The sequence below is a fragment of the Arachis duranensis genome, chromosome 1 (assembly GCF_000817695.3).
Source record: "Arachis duranensis cultivar V14167 chromosome 1, aradu.V14167.gnm2.J7QH, whole genome shotgun sequence".
NCBI classification, from domain to species: Eukaryota; Viridiplantae; Streptophyta; class Magnoliopsida; order Fabales; family Fabaceae; genus Arachis; species Arachis duranensis.
In genome coordinates this window covers 84,754,338-84,774,796 of record NC_029772.3, presented here as the reverse complement: position 1 = coordinate 84,774,796, position 20,459 = coordinate 84,754,338, and the positions used below count along the sequence as shown (strand labels likewise).

Here is a 20,459-nt window from a genome sequence, read left to right as displayed (position 1 = left end):
AAAGAAAACTTGGTTGTCAAAGGAAAATTTGGCTACACTAATGAGATTTTTGGAGATTGAAAGAACATGAAGTAGATTGAGCAATGTAAAGTAGGAATGAGGATTTGAGGCTGAAATTAGAGCAGTTTTACCAATACTAGAAATGTTCATACCTTGGCCATTACCTGTGAATATTTTATTTGTGCCCTCATACTCTGAGCCTGTGATCAGATTGTTCCCAACGAAGGTCAGGTGGTGAGAAGCCCTGTATCTAGGTACCAGTCCTTGTCTGTTAATGGAGTGGAAGGTGGTGCTGCAGCTAGTAGTGCCGTAGCCTGCGGCGGTGGCTGGGGCTGATGAAATGTAGTTGAAGGAGGTACCAGATGTGTGACTATGGCTGCAGCATTTGGATTTTGATAGTTTTCATTGAAGCAGTGATAGCACTCCCATACCGTGTGACCAGGCCGTCCACAGAGCTGACACACCACTCTATTATGTTGAAAACCAGATCTGCCACCTCTATAAGACCCTCTACCTCTGAATCTTCCTCTGGATTGAAAGGGTTGACCACTACCTTTATTGTAGATGTTGGTGTAGGATTGTGAATTGTTGTATTGGCTGCTGTACGACATTGGTGACTGATCTTTATGCTGATAGTGTTGAGATTTTACTTGTGAGTGACTTTCTCCTCCTTGAGTTAGGTTGACCTGGATTGTGCCAAGTTCTATTTTCTTAAACCTCTCAACTAGTTCTTCCTGGCTTAGGAGTTGAGCTTCAACTTCGCTTTCAGTGACACTTTCAGCTCTGGCTGAGATCATCATGATAAATGTGCTATAGTCTTCGTTGAGTCCCTGAGTAATTGCATCCACAAATTCTTCATTGGAAAGTGGTGATCCTAGGGTAGAGAGAGCGTTTGTGATTTTCTTAAGCCTAGACATGTATTCGGTTGCAGATCTTTGTAGTTTCACAGTTTTGATTTGTGCCTTTAGTTGTTTCACCTTCGACTTCAACCTTTTTGCAAAATACTCCTCTAGGTTATTCCAGATTTCACACGCATACTCACAGTTTGTTACCTGACTTGAAAAGGCTGGATCAATCGATGCATAGAACCACGAAATCAGAAATTGATCATCTTGCTCCCATTCCATAAATTTTTGCGTTTCAATATATGCAATTCTGTCTTCTTCAGAGGCGTATCGGCATGGAATTTTCTTCTAGTTCAGGTGATCGTTGGGACCGTTGATTTTGATGAACGCAAGGGCTTGGCGCTTCCATGGAGCAAAATTATTCGCATCTATCTTCAAGGCTACGATGTTGATAGATGTGCGAACTGCGTTGTTTGTTGTTGTTGCGGAGGCTGCTGCGGAAGTGATGGTGACACTAGTGTCGTCCATGGATCAGAACCGGATGCTCTGATACCATGAAAGGTATCAGAGAACCAGATGAAAAGCAGAACGAAGTAGAAGAAGATGTTAGAGTATTGTGAGAGTCATAAAGAATTCCAGAATTTGAGAGAGAGTTCTAGAAATTAGGGTTACAGAAGTTAGTTCTAAATTGAGCTGTGATCTGCTATTTATGCATAGTGAGGGCTGTAACAAACTGATGCCAGCTCACCATATTCTTAACCACATTCCTAACTGATTGACAGCTCAGATAACAGAACACAGATAACAGAATTGGTGTCAAGCCACTAACTACTAACTACCTATAGGCTACTCCTAACAAATCTAAACACAAATAGTGGGTATAATATTAAAATTGAACACATTCAAGTGAGACCTAATTGAAAATGAATACATCCAAGTGAGAATAATTGAAAAATATAATCTGATTTATTGGTATAATTGATAGTAGGATAATATTGAATCACTTTTATAAACGTTAGGAATACAAATAGGACGACTTAAACGTTAGGGACACAAATAGGACTTACCCTAAACGTTGAGGACAAAAACGATTCTTTACTCACGAATAAATTTAAAAGATACTAAATCATATTGGTATATATAAGAAGAAAAATATTAAGAGACTAATATTTTTTATTAATATTAATCAATACTTTAAGTTAATACCTTATTTATATATTATTATAATTTAAAATTTAAAATATATCATTTAATATTTAAAATTTAAAATTAATCACATATTAATTAAAAATAATAAATTTTATTAGTCAAGTAATATTATTCGACATAATAACGAAATGAAACCACAAGATGCATTTTAATGAACAAATTACCTATATATATAATGCTCTCATGGATTTTGGGTACATAATAATTAATCTCTAAAGTAGGTAGGTGCAAATGAACAAAATAAAATTGGTTAGAGATGATATAACATATAGGCCTACATACCTTGTCCAAGCCTTAATAAACAACAAAGCTTTTCAAATCTATATGGGTATTATATATTCACATTTATTATAAATAAGAGAATTATGATTTAACATATTGGTTTCATCAGTTAGGTTCAAGTTCAACAAATTAAATTAAGCATCGTGTTACTCATTTCTTTATACGCTATGGTCCACTTAGCGCCCTCATTGCCCTTGGACCCTTTTCTATACACTCATCAATCATCATCATCATCAAATTATAGAGCAAAAATCACACTGGTGAGAGTGCTCAAATCATAAGAGTTGCCAGAAATTTAAACATTTATGTGAACGTGTCAAAATAGAAGAATGGACCTTCATTAAATGACTAATGGTGGGACATATATATAGGAAAAAAATTGGATGGAGCATAAGCATACACATGCGTCCATATAATCAAAATGAGCGACAAAGCCAAATAGATATATTTAATCTGCGTGTTCACAAGTGAGCTTGGAAAATGGAAGCTCAAAGGAGGGGTCCAAAATAGTTAAATTGAGGGTCGAGTGGTTATACATATGGAGAAACTGATCTGAGCTTCAGTTGAAAAGTTAGAGGAGATATATGTGGCAAGAAAACTAAACGAAGGGTTGTAGTTAATAACAATTATACGGGCAATGCTTACTAGGGTCCATAGGTAGGGTCTAGGTGCATGTTAGTCCATCCTAACTATACCATCTTGAGAGGATTTCATTCGTCCCTAGTGTATGTAATGTGCGATGCACAGAAAATTAAAAGAAAATTAAAAGAGTAATTATTTAAATTAGTCCTTAAAACTAGAATGAGACCCGAGCATCCGTAAATTAACGATAATATATAATAAATATTAAAAATTGTTATGTTTTGTAAAAATAAATTAAATATGTGTAAATTAAAGTTAAATTTAAAAGGTGTTTTATTTTACATAATTTTTAAAAGGTGGTTTGATTTTTGTATTTGTTTTAGTTGATGGACTTAGTCATCTTATGTGGCGTTCGTCCTCCTTTTTTTGTTGGTTGTTAGGGTTGATGCTTTCTTCTTTTTGTCGTAGGTTCTTGTAAAGACATGTTCTTTATGAATTGCTGAGTTTGATGCACTTTCTATTGTGTTATTTGGTTCCATCTTTATATGTATGTTCTTCTTCTGAAAATGTGTCTTGAATTTGTATGGTTTTCTTTCTCCTTAATCTCTTAATGGAGTGGTGCTTCAATGTCATTATTTTTCTGACATTAGATTTGAAGCAGTTGTGCCCAATAAATTTTTTGCGTCGCCATCAAATAGTACAAAAGTTGTTATAACACTTTGATCTCAAACCTTTAATTAAATTCTAAACCTAAAATAAGTATTGGGTTAGCAACTAATAATTTGATAGATGAGATTATGAAAACTATATAGAGTTACCTTATTGTTGGATATTGTGGTGTTTGATTACATGTGCCACAAATGTAGTTGCTTCTTTTTTTATATGCTTTCTTCTGACACTTTTTACATTTAACATAGTTCCACCTAATTTGTCATCAATTTCGTTTATAGTTGCTAAAATTGTAAAGATCTTTTCCTATTCCAATATTCAATTTATGTTATCATTAGGTATAAGGTATTTGAGTAAGTATGAATGTATGATGCATGTTGTGATTTTTTTTGTCATACCTGATCATCAGATTCTCATTGCATAGCCATTAGATCTTAGATAGTTATTCGATTTTTAATCGTTCTGCTCTGAAAGAATGATACTCAATTGAGTAAGTTTGAAATGTGCAGTTCAAAAATAAATTTTTTGTGCTAAATTTGATATTATGTGAAGGAATAGTGATAAAAGACTTATATATGTAGTTTAAATGGTATGGAATTTAAATACTTATAACGTAAAATTTATTATGATTAATAATATTATTATGATATTTGTAATATGAATATTTATTACCTTTAGTGAGTTATTTATAAAAATTAATAAATTAATTGTTGCGGTTATAAATTTATTGTATTGTTTATAACGGTAAGATATAATAAATATAGGAATATGAATTCAATGTATTTGTAGGTTACAAATTTATTGGATTCTATTTTTTAATTTTTTTATTTGTATATTTTATTTTTTTACTGATTTGGAAATAATAGTTGATTTGACAAGAATTGAGTGGTTGATTCTAAAGTTGTGCCCAATAAGCAATATTGCTGACATGGCATTAGTAGGAGGAAAAAAATGTCTCAAAAGTAATGTGGTGCATGCTTATGTATCTACTTTTATAGATTAAGAATATATTTTTAAGATTGGATATTTTAATTTTTTATCATTTAAAATACACAAAAAAAATTTCTATGTTTAAGTTCAGTAGACAAATCAGTCCCTGGCTTTGTTTCTTCGTCAATGACAAACAAAAAATACTAATGGTTGAGGTTAGTAAATAATAAAATAAATTATGAATACAAACATTATATTTGATTGAGTTAAAAGATCAAATTATGTTTGATCTATTTGTTAGTGTAGCAAACCCAAAAATTATTTATGTAGCCCAAACAATAGAACCAAGTATCTAAATCATAGCTACTTTGACCAAGCTCATAGGCGAGTCCATTATCTTCTTGAAAGGAAAAGAATCTTGTCGCTGGTGGAGCTTTGTTAATTCAGGTAAAGCATAGAAAAGACACAAGGAGTTCATCTTTCGATCAAACACCAAAGAAGAAAGAAGAAAAAGCAAAATTTTGAAGGTAATGTCAAATAAATGGAGCTAAAATCAAAATGGTTAAATCAAGCATAATCAGAAGAAAAAGGTAAAAGGTTTCTATTAACATATAAGTCAATTACTTGTTGAATTTACCTTCCCTTTACACATGCATTTCGATAACAAGAAGAAAATGGAGACTACTTTCTTCTACTGTAAATCTATGGTTAATATTGAAGCTTGAGGCCAAAGCTCAAGATTATGGGTTTGGATTTGACAAATTTATTGAGGAATCCAAATCAATGAAGCTGCTGCTGCTCATCTCACTTCTACGCTACTTAACTCTAATCTTAATTCTTGATTTTCTAGTCTGATTTATGAAAAGAAGGGGAAGACTTCAGCTAGTTCAAGATTTAATGTGTTGATTCAGTTCAACAAACCCTAACCTTGGCAACCTTACTCTATACAAAAAGGAAAAATCAATTTCAGTTTGCTCAAGGAGAGAGAATCCAAATTCTGATTTCAGAGAATCCTCACAACTCAAAGTTTGAAGTCTTGGAAGCATTGTACCTACACTAAAGAGAGTATGCTGCCAAGATGAAATACTACATTTGAGAACTCAGAAATGGGGTCAAGCATATAGCTTTTAAGCTGTTCTACACATCTCCTTCATCGTTTATCATTGAATATTCAATTTCTATGTTATATCTTTTGTTGATTTACTTCAACGAAAAAGGCATATATGTGAGGTATAAAGAAAAAATCATTGAGAGAAAAGGCAAAGAAAGGTAACTTGGAGAGAAAATCCAAGATTTATATCATATCTCTTTTGATTGTATTTTTGCTTTGTATCTGAGAGGTGACCCTTGCTAAGTTGGGTGAACACTTAGTGTGTTGTGAGTCTAGGGACTGAACCTAACCAAGTCAAGCTTAGGTAGAAGTTTGATTTATCCCTGATAGTATTAGGTTAAATCCTTGGGTATTGGTGACTATAAATTTGAAAAGATATTGGACATTCTACTACTGTTGTGGTGGAGACTAGATGTAGACTACATTGTACAAGGTAGCTGAACTAGGATACATGGTTGTGTCTTTTTCTCCTCCCTGCTCTGTTTCTGTTTTCAATCGTTATGAGATAAAATAAAATTGTCTCCTACATAATCGATCTCGTAATCTGAACAGAAGCGCAATTTTATTTTCTAGTTTGAGAATTAATTGATCAAGTTTAAAAGAAGGTCATAAATTCAACCTCCTTTTTTAGGCCATAAAGAACCTTCAATTGGTATCAAGAGCTATGTCTCAAGAATCAATCTTCACAGCTTGGTGAAAAGATCCAATGACAAATAACATGGATGCAAACACTCTGGCTTACACGCTCACTGAGGGTCAGTCCAATAACAGACCACCTTTCTTTAATGGTAAGAACTACACCTACTGGACGGAAAGGATGCATATCTTTGTGCACTCTATTGACTACAATATTTGAAAGATCATTGTAAATGATCCTCAAGTTCCAACCAAGACAAGTGTTGAATTAGTGGTAACTCCAAAAGAGAAAGCCGAATGGAATGAAGAAGACAAAAAAAAAGTGGATTTAAGTGCCAAAGACATCAACATGATGCATTGTGCTGCTTCGAGGAATATCAGAAGGAATCTAGATATAAAACGACAATAGAAATTTGGGATAAACTCCAAATCACTCATGAAAGTACCAAATAAGTCAAAGAAATGAGGATAGATATGCTACAAAAGGAATATGAAATATTTTCCATAAAGAAAGGAGAAACTATTGATGATATGTTCAACAGATTCTCGATCATCATAAAAAGCTTAGATACTATGAGAGTGACCTATATTGAACTAATACTTGTGAGGAAAGTATTTAGAAGTCTCACAAGAGTGAAAAAAAAAGAGAAGCTGTGATAGCCGAGAGCAATAATCTGAGTCCATTAACATACGATGAGTTGAGAGAAAAATTACTTGCATATGAAACCACACACACCAGCCAAGACACAAAAAGAAAATGAGTAGCCCTAAAATCAAAAGTTGAGTCATTGGAAGATGATTCTAATGATAGTTTTTCATATGATGAAATTATATTTTTTGCTAGGGGATTGAAAAGGCTAATGAGAGGCAAAGAAAAAAGTAAAGGTTCAAGTTCAAAGGAGTACAAAAAGAATTTCAGCAAGATCATATACCATCACTGCAAAGAAGCTGGTCACTTTAAGCATGACTGTCTTGAACTTAAGAAGGAGGACAAAATGAAGAAAGACAAGAAGAAGATGTTAATGGCATCATGGGAAGATTTTGAGAATGATTCTGATGAAGAAGAAGAATCTGAATACGATGCTCAGGTGTGCTTCATGGCCGACCAAGAACAATTGGAAGAGGTAAATTATTTTGACTTATCTAATGAAGACTTACATTTGATGATTGATGACTTAACTTCTCATGTTAGAAACATTTAAGAAAAATATAATAAATGCATAGCTAAAAATTATGCCTTAAGAGAAGAAAATGATTTTCTTAAAGAAAAGGTGAAGGAAATAAAAAATGTCTCTGAGTTAGTTGAAGAAAACAGATTTTTTAAGTCTGAAATTGAAAAGTTTAAAGCAAATGTTTGGTCAATGCTTCACTTGATCTTATTGCAGAAAATGATAGATTACATAAGGTGATTAGACGTTTAAATCATGATTTAGCTCAATTTTCACAAAGTTCCAGCAACTTCGACAAATTGCTAGCTAATAAAGACCATTGTTTGAAAAATCTAGTTTGGTTATGTTACCAAGGCATCAACCTCAAGAACCAAACCCTCATTTGAAAAATATGGTTTGGGATACTTTAATGAAAGTGATGCAATTTTTGAAATATCACTTGTTCAAACCGAAGCATCAATTTCAAGAACCAGAAAATTACAAACTTCATATCACTTTAAAAATCTGCAAAAGAAAATCATGGTCACAATTGCAAAAAGAGATAGTCATTCATCTTATCAATGTTTCATTGTTGAAAGAAAAGTAGGAAACAAAGTATATAAAGTGGTAAATGACTTCAATGCACTCGACAACCAAGTTGGATTTACATCAAAGAATCCAAATTTATTTGGATACCTAAGCTCTCTTGAAGTTTTGTGCAGATTTGCCTTGCATCCAAAAAGAAAAAGGACATGTGATATCTAGATAGTGGATGTCTAAAGTATATGACCAAAAAGTCTACGTTCTTCATCAAAATCAACAAGTACGATGGATGTTTTGTGACTTTTGGTGATGATGGAAAGGGTAAGATTATTACTGTTGGAAAAATGAGTAAGAATTTCTCTACTTTCATAGACAATATTTTCTTGGTTGATGGATTGAAACACAATCTTCTTAGTATTAGTTAATTGTGTGATTTGGGATATTGGGTTACTTTAAAAAAAATTGAATGCTTGGTCATAAATAAAATTTCTGGTAATATTTTGTTTGTCGCAAAAAAGTGCGTAATGTGTATGGTCTCATTTTAGAGGAACTTAGAGATCAAAATGTAGCTTCCTTAACCTCCATAGATTCCGAAAAATGGTTATGGCATAAGAGATTGGGACATGCAAGCATATTTCAAATCTCCAAGCTTATAAAGAAGGAATTAGTTAGAAGTCTTCCTAAAATTAAATTTGATAAATACATCACTTGTGATAGTTGTCAAATGAGTAAACAAACCAAAAGTTCTTTCAAGTTAAAGGAAGATATCTCAATTAAAATACCTTTGGAGTTGCTACACATTGATCTTTTTGGTCCCACTAGAACTCAAAGTCTAGGAGACAAACACTTTGGTTTGGTTGTGGTTGATGACTACACTAGATTTGGTAGGGTGTTCTTTCTAGCTCACAAAAATGATATTTTTTCAACTTTTAGTATTTTCTCCAAAAAGGTTCAAAATGAAAAGGATTTAAGAATTGCTTTTATTAGAAGTGATCATGGTAAAAAATTTGTAAATCAACATTTTGAATCATTTTGTGATGAATTAGGTATATAACACAATTTCTCTTGTCCTAGAATCTGACAACAAAATGGTGCTGTGAAAAGAAGAAATAGAAGCTTTCAAAAAATGACTAAAGAAATAATTTGTGAAAGTGATGTACCTAAATTTCTATGGGCTAAAGCTGCGAGCACAATAAGTTATATTCTAAATAGAACAATAACTAGGAAGTTTTTGAAGAGAATCCTTTATGAGCTTTGAAAAGGAACCCCTCTAAATCTTAAATACTTTCATGTCTTTGGATGTAAGTGTTTTGTGTTAAATACAAAAGATCATTTGGGAAAGTTTGATCCAAAGTCGTATGAATGTATTTTTGTTAGATACTCAACTTCTAACAAAGCCTTTAGAATGTTCCACAAAGACTCTAGGTCCGTTGAGAAAATCATACACATTACATTTTGTTATTCTAATTTTGTTCCAAGTATTCTGGAAGATGGTGATGCAGGTAACCAAGTGGAGGACATCATGAGTGAAGCTCAAGATCAAGAAAAATCTGAATCTGTATATTTTATCCCTGAATCTGCTATTGTAGACAATTTTTGTTGGAGACAATTTTATTTTATCTCCTGCAATTGGTGAATTTTCTGCGAATACTAGTATCAATGAACCAACCATGCCCGATTCTGTTCCTAAATTCCCAAGATCCCAAGAGTGGAGATTTCTAAAGAATTATCCTCAAAAGTTCATCGTAGGGGCCCCCTCATAAGGCATCACCACTAGATCATCTTCTAGAAGAGCAACGAAAGAAAATAATTTGACATTTTTTTCTCAAATTGAGCTCCAAAATATAAATGAAACTCTTGGTGATCCTTCTTAGATCAAAGCCATGGAAGAAGAGTTACAACAATTTGAGAAGAATCAAGTGTGAACACTTATACCCGATCCAATTGCGAAGAAGGTGATGGGCACTAAGTGAATTTTTAGGAACAAATTGGGTGAAGATGAAAGCATAGCTAGAAATAAGGAAAGATCGGTGGCTTAATGATATGATCAAGAGGAAAGAATAGATTTTGATGAATTCTTTGCACCAGTGGCTCGAATGGAAGCTATAAGGCTTCTCCTTGCATATGTTGCCCATCGTGGTTTTAAACTTTTTCAAATGGATATAAAATGTGTATTTTTTAATAGTATCATAGATAGAAAAGTGTATGTGGTGTAGCCTCCTGGTTTTGAAAATAAAAAATTTCCAAACCATGTTTTCAAGCTTTCAAATGCACTTTATGGTTTAAGACAAGCTCCAAGAGTTTGGTACGAAAGACTTAGTTCTTTTCTTTTGAAAAATGGTTTTTAAAGAGGCACCATTGACACTACTCTCTTTATTAAAAATTCTAATGATGTTTTCATCCTAGTGCAAATTTGTGTTGATGATATAATTTTTGGTTCAGCCGATGTGTCCCTTTGTGCCAATTTTAGCAAACTCATGACAAGTGAATTTGACATGAGCATGATGGATGAACTTAACGTTTTCCTTTGACTTCAAATTAAATAGACTTTAAATAAATTTTTTGTACATCAAGAAAAGTATGACAAGGAATTAGTTAAGAAATTCGAATTAGAGACTGCCAAGTCCATAGGCACTCCAATGCATCCGAATTCACGGTTAAAAAAGGATAAAACTGCGAAAGATGTTGATGAAACTAGGTATAGAGGAATGATAGGTTCTCTTATGTATCATACATCCTCTAGATCAAACATTGTGCAAAGTATTGAAGTTTGTTCAAGATTTTAATCACAACCAAAAAAGTTACATCTTCTGTAGTTAAAAAAATCATTAGATATGTTCATAGCACATCCAACTTTGGTTTATGGTATTCCAGGTCTGATGATTTTTCTACGATTGGATATTGTGATATAGATTTTGCTAAAGATAGAGTAGATAGGAGAAGCACTTCAGAAATTTGCTATTTTCTTCGCAGGTCTCTAAACGTGTGGTCAAGCAAGAAGCAATCCACCGTAGCCCTATCAACCACCAAAGCCGAATACATTGCTACCTCATCTTGTTGTTCCTAATTGTTATTGTTAAAACTTAGTTAACCAATTACACGTTATAAAAAGAAAATATTCTCTTGTTGTATGATAACATGAGTGCCATTAATATTTCTAAAAATCTCGTTTTGCACTCAAGAACAAAACATAATGAAGTGAAATTTCACTCAATAAGGGAACATGTTCAAAAGGAGAATATTGATATTCAATTTGTCAAATTGGAGGAACAAATGGCTGATATATTCACAAAACCTTTGGTTAAGAGAGGTTGTGCAAATTAAGAACAAATTTAGGCATACTTTGTTATGAATTTTTGTTTTAATCTTCCTGTTGAAGTGTTTGAAATTTTTGTCTCACAAGTCGAAATAAGACATTTCTGAGACACATAACTGAATCCAACAATGAAGATCAAATTGAAACAAGAACTCAGTAGCAATAAGATCTTAAATTCAGAATTTGGTCAAGATCATCACTGCATAAGCAATCCAGAAATTGTTCATATCAAATAACAGCTCTCATCAAGAATAAAGCAACAACAAAAACTATGCAATATCAACAAACCAAATGCGTATGGTGCACGAAATTATGATCACACTTTTCACAACCCCGCACAACTAACCAACAAGTGCACGGGGTCATCCAAGTAATACCTTACATGAGTAAGGGTCGATCCCACAGAGATTACCGGCTTGAAGCAAGCTATGGTCATCTTGTAAATCTCAATCAGGCGGATTCAAATGGTTATAAGGATTTGATAATTAAAAGATAAATAAATGGAAAATAACATAGAGATACTTATGTAATTCATTGGTGGGAATTTTAGATAAGCATCTGGAGATACTTTGTTGCTTATGAACCTCTGGTTTCCTATTGTCTTCATCCAATCATGCGTCCTCCCTTCCATGGCAAGCTGTATGATCCTCTCAATGAAAATGGTCCGGCTACGATTTCTGTACGGCTAATCAAATGTCAGATTTCTTGTCTCGGATGAAAAATACCAGGCACAACTACCGTAGGGCTAATCATCTGTCAGTTCTCACTTGTGTCAGAATAAGATCCCTTGATCCTTTTGCACACTATCACTGTGCCCAACAGTTGTGAGTTTGAAACTCGTCACAGTCATCCCTTCCCAGATCCTACTCGGAATACCATAGACAAGGTTTAGACTTTTCGAATCTCAGAAATGCTGTCTATTGGTTCTAGCATATACCACGAAGGTTCTAATCATGAATTCGGATGCTCTATTGTCAGGAGAAGCGATGCGAATCCATGGATCAGAGACCCAAGAGAATATACTCCAGCTGTCGTCCAATGACTACGTTGAACATCATGTAGACCGCTTTTGGTTGTTAGGCATGCGGATCTTGGCTAAGCGAGTAACAAAGAGGTGATTGTCACAGGTCACCCCTTCATTCTGACTTAACTGAATTAAGTACAAGAGTATATCTTGGAGAAGAAGTAGGCATGAATCGAAGGAAAAACAATAGTACTTGCATTAATTCCTGAAGAACAGCAGAGCTCCTCACCTTAATCTATGAGGTGTAGAAACTCCACCATAGAAAATACATAAGAGAAGAAGGTCTAGGCATGGCCGAATGGCCAGCCTCCCTAATGGCATGATAAACGATAAAAGGGTTCAAAGACCCCTAATATAATAGTAAAAAGTGCTATATATACTAAACTAGTTACTAGGGTTTACAAAAAATGAGTAGATAGTGCAGAAATCTACTTTCGGGGCCCACTTGGTGTGTGTTTGGGATGAGCTTTGAAGCTTTCACGTGCATAGGACATCCTTGGAGTTAAATGCCAGCTTGGATGCTAGTTTGGGCGTTTAACTCCAGTTCTGGTGCCAGTTCTGGCGTTTTACGCCAAAAAATGGTCTCTAGTGGGCGTTTGGACGCCAGTTTGGGCCATCAAATCTTAAGCAAAGTATGGACTATTATACATTGATGGAAATTCCAAGATGTCTACTTTCCAACGCAATTGAGAGTGCACCATTTGGGCTTCTATAGCTCCAGAAAATCCACTTTGAGTGCAGGGAGGTCAGAATTCAACAGCATCTGCAGTCCTTTCTCAGCCTCTAAATCAGATTTTTGCTCAGGTCCCTCAATTTCATCTAGAAAATACCTAAAATCATAGAAAAACACACAAACTCATAGTAAAGTCCAGAAATGTGATTTTTGCATAAAAAATGTATAAAAATATACTAAAAAATAACTAGAACACACTAAAAACTACCTAAAAACAATGCCAAAAAACATATAAATTATCCGCTCATCACAACAGCAAACTTAAATTGTTGCTTGTCCCCAAGCAACTAAAAACAAAATAGGATAAAATGAAGAGAATATACACTAAATTTCAAAACATCAATGAAGCTTAGTTCTAATTAGATGAGCGGGACTAGTAGCTTTTTGCTTCTGAACAGTTTTGGCATCTCACTTTATCCTCTGAAGTTCAGAATGATTGGCATCCATAGGAATTCAAAATTCATATAGTGTTATTGATTCTCCTAGTTCAGTATGTTGATTCTTGAACACAGCTACTTATGAGTCTTGGCCGTGACCCTAAGCATCTTGTTTTCCAGATTATCAATAACATTTCTCTTTCTTCATTATTCTGTTAAGAGCCAACAATTTTAACATTCATAAACTTCACTATCAAAAATATGCACTGTTCAAGCATTCATTCAGAAAATAAAAAGTATTGCCACCACATCAAAATAATTAAACTAATTTCAAGATAGAATTCGAAATTCATGTACTTCTTGTTCTTTTTCAAATAGAAACATTTTTCTTTTAAGAAAGGTGAAGGATTCATGGAACACTCATAGATTTAAGACATAGACACTAGACACTAATGATCATGTAATAAAGACACAAACATAGTCAACTCATAAAGCATAAAGAAAAACAAAAAACAGAAAAATAAGAACAAGGAAATTAAAGAATGGGTCCACCTTAGTGACGGTGGCTAGTTCTTCCTCTTGAAGATCCTATGCAGTGCTTGAGCTCCTCAATATCTCTTCCTTGCCTTTGTTGTTCCTCCCTCATGACACTTTGGTCATCTCTAATTTCATGGATGATGGAGTGCTCTTGGTGCTTCATCCTTAGTTGCTCCATATTGGAACTCAAATCTCCTAAAGAGGTGTTGAGTTGCTCCAAATAGTTGTGTGGAGGGAAATGCATCCCTTGAGGCATCTCAGGGATTTCTTGATGAGGGACTTCCTCGTGCTCTTGTTGAGGTCCATGAGTGGGCTCTCTTGTTTGCTCCATCCACCTTTTAGTGATGGGCTTTTGAGATGAATCTCTCCATCTCCTATGACTCGAAGTTAGAAGCAACTACCTTTCCTTTCCTCTTCCTAGAGGTTTCTCCGGCCTTAAGTGCCATTAATGGTTATAAAAAAACAAAAAGCAGAACTTTTTCCACACCAAACTTAAAAGGTTTGCTCATCCTCGAGCCAAAGAAGAAAGAATGGAGGAGAAGAAAAAGAAATGGAGGAGATGGAGGTGTAGGAGTGGTTCGGCCAAGGGGGGATGGGAGTGTTTATGATGTGTGAAAATGAAGGAGTAAGGAGGGGTATTTATAGGGTAAGGGGGAGAGGGAAATGGTTTGAATTTGAGTGGGTGGGGGTAGGTGAGTTGTATGATGGGAAATAGTGGATGGAATTGAGTGGTGAAGAGATTATGGGGAAGAGGGTAGGATTTGATAGGTGAATGGTGTTTGGAAAAGAGTGTTATGGAAAGGTGTGAAGAGGAATGAGAGTGAGTTGGGGTAGGTAGGGATCCTGTGGGGTCCTCAGATCATGAGGTGTCAAGGATTTCTCATCTCTGCACCCTTTTGGAGTTTAAACGCTCTCTGTGTGGCATTTCTGGCGTTAAACACCAGGATGATGCCCCTTTCTGGCGTTAAACGCTAGTCTGGCTACCAGTTCTGGCGTTAAACACCCATTTTGCTACCCTTACTGGTGTTTAACGCCAGCCAGACATCAGACATCCATTTCTGGCATTAAACGCCAGTCTGGCTGTCATTTCTGGCATTTAACACCCAGAATGTTACCAGACTGGGCGTTAAACGCCCATTTTGCTATCCTTACTGGCATTTAAACGCCAGTAAGCTTGTCCTCCAGGGTGTGCTATTTTTTTATGTTATTTTTTATTCCTGCTTTAATTCTGTAGCTGTTTTTGTGACTCCACATGATCATCAACCTAAGGAAGACATATAATAACAGTGGAAAATAAAATGAAAGAGTAATTAATATAGATAAATAAAATTGGGTTGCCTCCCAATAAGTGCTTCTTTAATGTCAATAGCTTGATATAAAGCTCTTACAGAGCTTCACAGATGCTCAGATCATGGTTGTGGCCTCCCAACACCAAACTTAGAAGTTGAGTGTGGGGGCTCTGTCTGAATCTGTATTGAGAGAAGCTTTTCATGCTTCTTCTCCATGTTTACAGAAGAAGATCCTTGAGTCTTAAACATAAGGTAGTCCTCATTCAATTAAAGGACTAACTCTCCTCTGTCCACATCAATCACATCCCTTGCTGTGGCAAGGAAGGGTCTTCCAAGGATGATGGATTCATCCTCATCCTTCCCAGTGTCTAGGATTAAGAAGTCAGCAGGGACGTATAGGCCTTCAACCTTTACTAAGACATCCTCTACAAGTCCATAAGCCTGTTTCATTAATTTGTCTGCCATTTCTAGTGAGATTATTGCAGCTTGTACCTCAAAGATCCCTAGTTTCTCCATTACAGAGAGTGGCATGAGGTTGATACCTGACCCTAGGTCACACAGAGCCTTTTCAAAGTTCATGGTGCCTATGGTGCAAGGTATTCAGAACATTCCGGGATCCGGTTTCTTTTGAGGTAATGTCTGCTGAATCCATGTATTCAGTTCATTGATGAGCAATAGAGGTTCATCCTCCCAAGTCTCATTACCAAACAACCCGGCATTCAGCTTCATGATTGCTCCTAGATACTGAGCAACTTGTTCTTCAACAGTGTCTTCGTCCTCTTCAGTGGAAGAATATTCATCATAGCTCATGAATGATAGTAGTAAGTTCAGTGGAATCTCTATGGTCTCTATATGAGCCTCAGATTCCTCTGGTTCCTCAATAGGGAACTTATTATTAGTCAGTGGATGTCTCTTGAGGTGTTCCTCACTGGGAATCACTACCTTTTCATTCTCTCCAGGTTCTGTTGCTGAGAAGATGATGGAAAATGCTTGCTATTGCCAAACCTATTTCTCCCACCATTATTATTATTGAAGCCTTGTTGAGGCTTCTGTTGATCCTTTCATGAGAAATTTGGATGATTCCTCCATGAAGGATTATAGGTGTTTCCATAGGATTCTCCCATGTAATTCACCTATTCCGTTGCAGGATTCTCAGGGTCATAAGCTTCTCCTTCAAAGGAGGCTCCTTTAGTACTGCCGAATGCAGCTTGCAATCCAGTCAGATTCTGAGAAATCATATTGACTTGCTGAGTCAATATTTTATTCTGAGCCAATATGGCATTCAGAGTATCAATCTCAATAACTCCTTTCTTCTGAGTCATCCCATTATTCATAGGATTTCTTTCAGAAGTGTACATGAACTGGTTATTTGCAACCATCTTAATGAGTTCCTGGGCTTCTACAGGGGTTTTCAGATGAAGGGATTCACTAGCAGAATGGTCCAATGAGATCTTGGACAATTTAGACAGACCATCATAGAATATACATATGATGCTCCATTCTGGAAGCATGTCAGAAGGACACCTTTTGGTTAATTGCTTGTATCTTTCCCAAACTTCATAAAGGAATTCACCTTCCTTCTGTTTGAAGGTTTGTACTTCCACTCTAAGCTTGCTCATCTTTTGAGGTGGAATGAATTTGGTCAAGAAAGCATTGACCAACATGTCCCAAGAGTTCAGGCTTTCTCTAGGTTGTGAGTCCAACCATGTTCTAGCTTTGTCTCTTACAGCAAAGGGGAAAAACATAAGTCTGTAGACCTCGGAATCAACCCCATTGGTCTTAACAATATCACAGATCTGTAAGAATTCAACTAAGAACTGATGAGGATTTTCTGATGAAAGTCCATGAAACTTGCAATTCTGCTGCATTGGAGAAATTAATTGAGGCTTAAGCTCAAAGTTGTTTGCTCCAATGGCAGAAATTGAGATGCTTCTTCCATAGAAGTTGAAAGTTGGTACAGCATAGTCACCAAGCATCTTTCTTGCATATCTAGCATTGTTGTTGGGTTCGGCTGCCATGTCTGCTTCTTTTTCAAAATTCTCTGTAAGGTCCTCTCCGAAGTGTTGTGCTTTAGCTTCTCTTAGCTTCTTCTTCTACAGAGTCCTTTTAGGTTCAGGATCAGCTTCAACAAGAATATTTTTATCCCTGTTTCTGCTCATATAAAAAAGAAGAGAACAAAAGGGAGTAGTGGAATCCTCTATGTCACAGTATAGAGATTCCTTGATGTGTCAGAAGAAAAGAAGAATAGAGGAATGATGTACATAGAGAATAAAAAGAATTCAAACACAGAGGGAGAGAGAGGGTTCGAATTATAAGTAGAAGAGAAGTGTTAGCAAATAAATAGAAAGAGATGAGAGAAAGAGTATTAAAAAATTAGAACTAAAAAGATTTAAAAAAAAGATTTTAGAACTAAAAAGATTTTTAATTAACTAATTGTTTTAGTTTTAATTAAAGAGATTTTTGAAAAAGTGGTTAGTGATTTTCGAAAATTGGAAGTTGAAAAGTGGTTAGGTGGTTTTGAAAAAGATAAAAAATAGTAATTAGTTGAAAAAGATTTGACAATGATTTTGAAAAGATAAGAAGTTAAAAAAAAGATTTTGAAATCAAAATTTAAAAAGATATCATTGAAAAAGATTTGATTAAAAAAGATTTAATTTTAAAAAGATATTATTGAAAAGATATGATTGAAAAAGATTTGATTTTTAAAATTGATGACTTGACTAACAAGAAATTAAAAGATATGATTCTAAAATTCAAAGATTGAACCTTTCTTAACAATAAAGTAACAAACTTGCAATTCTTTGAATCAAAACATTAATTGTTAGCAAGGATTTTTGAAAATGTGGAACGATAAGATTATAAAATTATGAATTAAAACATGAAAATTTAAAAAAGATTTGAATTGGAAAAGAAATTACCTTCTTTGTGCCATCCTAGCGTTAAACGCCCAGAATGCTATCCATTCTGGTGTTTAACGCCCACTTGGCTGCCTCTTTGGGCATTTAACGCCCGGCCAGATACCCTGACTGGCGTTAAATGCCAGAAATCCTTCTTTACTGGGTGTTTTTCTAAACGCCCAGAATGCTGCCAATTCTGGTGTTAAACGCCTAAAACGCTGCCCATTCTGGCGTTTAACGCCCAGAATGGTAGCCATTCTAGTGTTTAACGCCCAAATTGCCTCTTTATTAGCGTTTTATTGCCAGTGAGCTTTTTTTTTCTCTATGATTCTTCTACTTTATGTTCTGAATCTTCATTTCTCTGTATTATTTACTTGAAAAGATATATATTTTTTATTTTTTAAATTCTTAGTGAAGAGATAGAAAAACAGCAAAATGAAATAAAACATAAAAATGCAAGATCAAAACAAGTAATGCATGCAAGGACACTTTGAATGTCAAGATGAACACCAAGAACACTTTGAAGATCATGATAAACATCAAGGACATATTTTTTGAAAATTTTTGAGAAAAGAAAGATATGCAAGACAACAAACTTAGAAATTTTGAATGTTTAGACACTATGAATTTGAAAATGCATATGAAAAAAACAATATAAAACACAAAACAAGAAAATCATGAGATTGAACAAAGAAAATGAAGATCACAGAAGAACACAATGCATATTTTTTTTTTTCGAAAACTTTAAGAAAATTAAAAAGATGCAATTGACACCAAACTTAGGATTTGACACTAGACTCAAACAAGAAACACAAAATATTATTTTTTGTATTATTCGAAAATAAAAATAAAAGGCTTAAACATAAAATAAAATTACATAATCTAAGCAACAAGATGAACAGTCAGTTGTCCAAACTCGAACAATCCCCGGCAACGGCACCAAAAACTTGGTGCACGAAATTATGATCACACATTTCACAACTCCGCACAACTAACTATCAAGTGCACTGGGTCATCCAAGTAATACCTTACGTGAGTAAGGGTCGATCCCACGGAGATTGCTGGCTTGAAGTAAGCTATGGTCATCTTGTAAATTTCAATCAGGCATATTCAAATGGTTATGAGGATTTGATAATTAAAAGATAAATAAAACGGAAAATAACATAGAGATACTTATGTAATTCATTGGTGGGAATTTCAGATAAGCGTTTGGAGATGCTTTGTTGCTTCTGAACCTCTGCTTTCCTATTGTCTTCATCCAATCATGTGTCCTCCCTTCCATGGCAAGCTATATGATACTCTTAGTAAAAATGGTCCGGCTACAGTTTTTGTACGGCTAATCAACTATTGGATTTCTCGTCTCGGATGAAAAATACCAGGCACAGCGACCACAGGGCTAATCATCTGTTAGTTCTCACTTGTGTCGGAATAAGATCCCTTGATCCTCTTGCACACTGTCACTGCGCCCAACAGTCGTGAGTTTGAAGCTCGTCACAGTCATCCCTTCCCAGATCCTACTCGAAATACCACAGACAAGGTTTGGACTTTTCGGATCTTAGGAATGCTGTCTATTGGTTCTAGCCTATACCACGAAGGTTCTAATCACGAATTCAGATGCTCTGTTGTCAGGAGAGGCGATGCAAATCCGTGGATCAGAGACCCAAGAGAGTATACTTCGGCTGTCGTCTAATAACTACGTTGAACATCATGTAGACCGCTTGTGGTTGTCAGGCACGCAGATCTTGGCTAAGCGAGTAACGAAGATAATGGGTGATTGTCACGGGTCACCCCTTCATTCTGACTTAACTGAATTAAGTACGAGAGTATATCTTGGAGAATAAGTAGGCATGAATTGAAAGAAAAAACAATAGTACTTGCATTAATTCATGAAGAACAGCATAGCTCCTCACCTTAATCTATGAGGTGTAGAAACTCCACCGTAGAAAATACATAAGAGAAGAAGATCTAGGCATGGCAGAATGGCCAGCCTCCCTAATGGCATGATAAACAATAAAAGGGTTCAAAGACCCCTAATAAAATAGTAAAAAGTGTTATATATACTAAACTAGTTACTAGGGTTAACAGAAAATGAGTAGATAGTGCATAAATCCACTTCCGAGGCCCACTTGGTATGTCTTTGTGCTGAGCTTTGAAGCTTTCACGTGCATAGGCCATCCTTGGAGTTAAACGCCAGCTTGGATGCCAATTTGGGCATTTAACTCCAGTTCTGGTGCCAGTTCCAGTGTTTTACGCCATAAATGGGTCTCTGGTGGGCATTTGGACGCCAGTTTGGGCCATCAAATCTCGGGTAAAGTATGAACTATTAAACAT

General features: G+C 35.2%; 1 non-coding gene across 1 annotated transcript; it reads left to right on the top strand.

The window, feature by feature from the left end:
* Window positions 1–16,736: 16,736 nt before the first annotated feature.
* On the top strand, window positions 16,737–16,844 carry LOC127743191 (small nucleolar RNA R71). Its single transcript, XR_008004549.1, has one exon. It is a non-coding gene; the product is annotated as a small nucleolar RNA R71 (small nucleolar RNA).
* Window positions 16,845–20,459: the final 3,615 nt, after the last annotated feature.